A 3,171-nucleotide genomic window follows, 5' to 3' on the forward strand; every position below is an offset into this window, starting at 1 on the left:
AGGAACTTGGGTGGCACTGACCTGAGACCCTTGCCGTGGCTGTGCCACGCAGGGATGCAAAGGCAGATGGGGAGGGAAGAAGCCCCAAGATTTCCCAGGGAGTGGATTGAGTAGCTGGGTTGTACTGGATGCAAAGGATCAGGGAGAGTAAAGGTAAGCCTCGGAGCCCCAGAAAGAGGCTGTCAGCCCCAGAAAGAGGCTGGCGGGTGTTGCAGGACCAGGGAAGTAGAGGGAGATGAGGGCAGGGCCAGGACCAGAAGTGGTGCTCCTGGAGCCCAAGAAAAGGACTGAGTTGCTCTGGGTGAGAAGGATCAGGAAGCAGTATTGGTTCCCCAGGTGTCTGGGGCCCCAAGACTAGGAATGGCGCAGGGCCCAAACTAGGAGTATAGAACGGCAAGGGGGGGGATGGAAGGGTGAATGTCGCTTAGGGAGTCCCAGCGCGGAGAGCTGCGCTATAGACTTACCCCAAGAGGCCTGAGGATAGTAGTCTTTTTTTTTTTTTTTTTTTTTTTTAAACATCTGCTCACTTTTGCTCTTCTCACTTTCAGACGTCCTAGCACACAATGAAAATGTCACTACCTGCTCGCAGTCACCCTCTTCATCTTGAGTCCTGATCCCATCACTTGGCAATGTTTCTTTTATCTACTACAAGAGCCAAATCATGCCTTTCATAGTCATTGTTGTACATTTTACAACCGTCTAATTACTAGCCAACTATGAACAAATATTGCATTAGATTGGTTGAGCTAATCTTGTATGCAGTTCTTACATTTTGATGAAATAAATGGGGTTATGTAATTAAGGTTAGGCCAGTAATTTCTTTGTTGTTTTTTGGGAGACAGGATCTCACTATGTAGCCATGGCTGGTCTGGAACTCTCAGAGTTCCATCTGTCCTGCATCCTGAGTGTTGGGATTAAAGGTGTGCACCACCATGCCTGGCCAGGCCAGTAACTTTAAGGTTTATTTTTATTATTTTATTTTATTTTTATTTTTTTTATTTTAGTGTGTGTGTGTGTGTGTGTGTGTGTGTGTGTGTGTGTGAATGTATGCTATGTGTGTGCTGGTGCACACAGAGGCAAGAAGAGGTTTCTTTAAAGCTGGAGATCTAGGAAGTTGTGAACTGTCCAACATGGGTGCTAGGAACCGAACTCAGGTCCTCTGGAATAACGGTACTCATTTTTAACTGCTGATCCATCCCTCCAGCCCATAGGTCAGTAATCTTAAAATTGGGGTATCATACCACAAGGTTATACACTTACAGAGAGCTTAATGAGGATGCATTTCCAGGTGGTCTGTTTTCACATGTCAAATTTGTCTGTGATCAAGAAATCATGCTGATGTGACTTTCCCATCTCTCTTCTCCCAATATCCCTACTCCAATTTAAAAAACACATTTCTCATTCATGGAAGACAGGAGAATCACACTGACATCAGGCAAGGGTGAAATATGGTGCCAATATCAAGAATGTGAACATCTGTACCAGCTGAGTAGCCAATAGCTATGTATGACACAAGGCATCTAAATCTCTCTAAAGTGATAGATGGATTTTCTGAGGAAAAAAAACGATGCTATATTTTCAAATATACAACTTAAGAATACCAAGAATTAAGCCACATTGAGAAAACAAAAGTTTATTCATTCCTACAAACTGATTTGTTTGAAATCATTTGATCATTGCTCAATTTGAAACTAGAAACAGTGTTGATGCTGAATCCCATGTAATTAGCTAAGTCATTCATGACCAATTAAAAAAATCTTGAGATGTATTTCCAATGATATATTTAATATTTATCAAGATTAATAAGTTATATACAATATTAAAACATTATAATTATATTCAGAAGCAAAATTTTAGAACTTTTTGGCTATAGAAAATTTAAATAATATATATACTTATGTTTCAAGATCATATGATAAAATAATCAATAAAATACTTCAAAGCCCCCAAATTTCAAAACAAAGTTCTGTGGGTGAATATAAGTTCAAGGAGAAAAGGGAATTTGTGAAATTTTTAACTTTAAATACCTTGTCTTTTAAAAACTTCTGAGGGTGGAAGTCAAATTGCGGTGGCATTTAGATTCCACTGGGTACATTTAAGAGTGTGAAGTGGCAGCTTTATTTAAAATGTCAGCATTCTGATATGCTGGATGTCAGATCCTTGCAACTATTTAAACTTAAATAGTTTCTTTAAAAGTCTTAAATGTCATTTTAAGAACGTGTGAGAGGATATATATTTCCAAACTCTATTAAAGTGTCGATGAGGAAAATATTGAGGAATCAAAATGCTGGACCAGGAGAGCATCTCCTCTAACTCCATGTTTAGGTGGTCTCCTTCTCTTGCTCAAGACTGAGTCTTGGAAGCACTGCTCTGTTGGATGAAGAAGTCACACCTGCCAATATTAGGGAAGAAAGAGCCACATTGCCTCTCCAACTAAAGACAATGTCTTCATGCTTGATCTGAGATTGGACTAATCAAAGCAACATGTTTTCCTCCCAGAGAAAGCCTGGAGTATTAGCTGTAGGTAAAATATGGAGAGTTTCTGTCCTGACATTAGGGGAAGCAAATGTGACTGTGAAAGAAAGGAATAAAATAATCAGGTCTGGCAATGTCAAACTGTAATATGTTTATATGATCATTGTGAATCTATTCCTTTTTAGGAAGTATCTTATGAAATTGCTTTTAATTTGGGAGATATGCTTAGTAATGTAATTGATTATCTTATCATGGTGGGTGTTATAGTTTGAATGAGAAATACCTCCCATAGGCTCCTGATTTGAATGCTTAGTCCCCTATTGGTGGTGCTGCTTGGGGAGGCTATGGAATCTTTAGGAAGTGCAGTCTTTCTGGAAGAGGTACATCCCTGAGGGCAAACTTTGAGGATTTATAGCCTTCTCCCACTTCCTACTTGCTCTTTATGTTTCCTGTCCGTGCATGAACAATGTGATCAGCCAGTTTCCTACTCTGGCTGCTGGCTACAATGCCTTCACTGACATTATGGACTCTCTTTCTGGAAGTGGACTCTCCCTTGTGCAGGTCTGGGCTAAGAGGATAGTCCTGAGATGTGAGACAGGAAGAGCAGGAGCAGGCGTGGGCCCAAGGTGAGACGGGGGCTAGAGTGTGGGAAAGAGTGAAGCTGTTCAGGGTATTAACTCTTGAGTCATAGCCTGC

This window comes from Nannospalax galili, unplaced genomic scaffold (assembly GCF_000622305.1).
Source record: "Nannospalax galili isolate Female #2095 unplaced genomic scaffold, S.galili_v1.0 scaffold251, whole genome shotgun sequence".
Lineage (NCBI taxonomy): Eukaryota > Metazoa > Chordata > Mammalia > Rodentia > Spalacidae > Nannospalax > Nannospalax galili.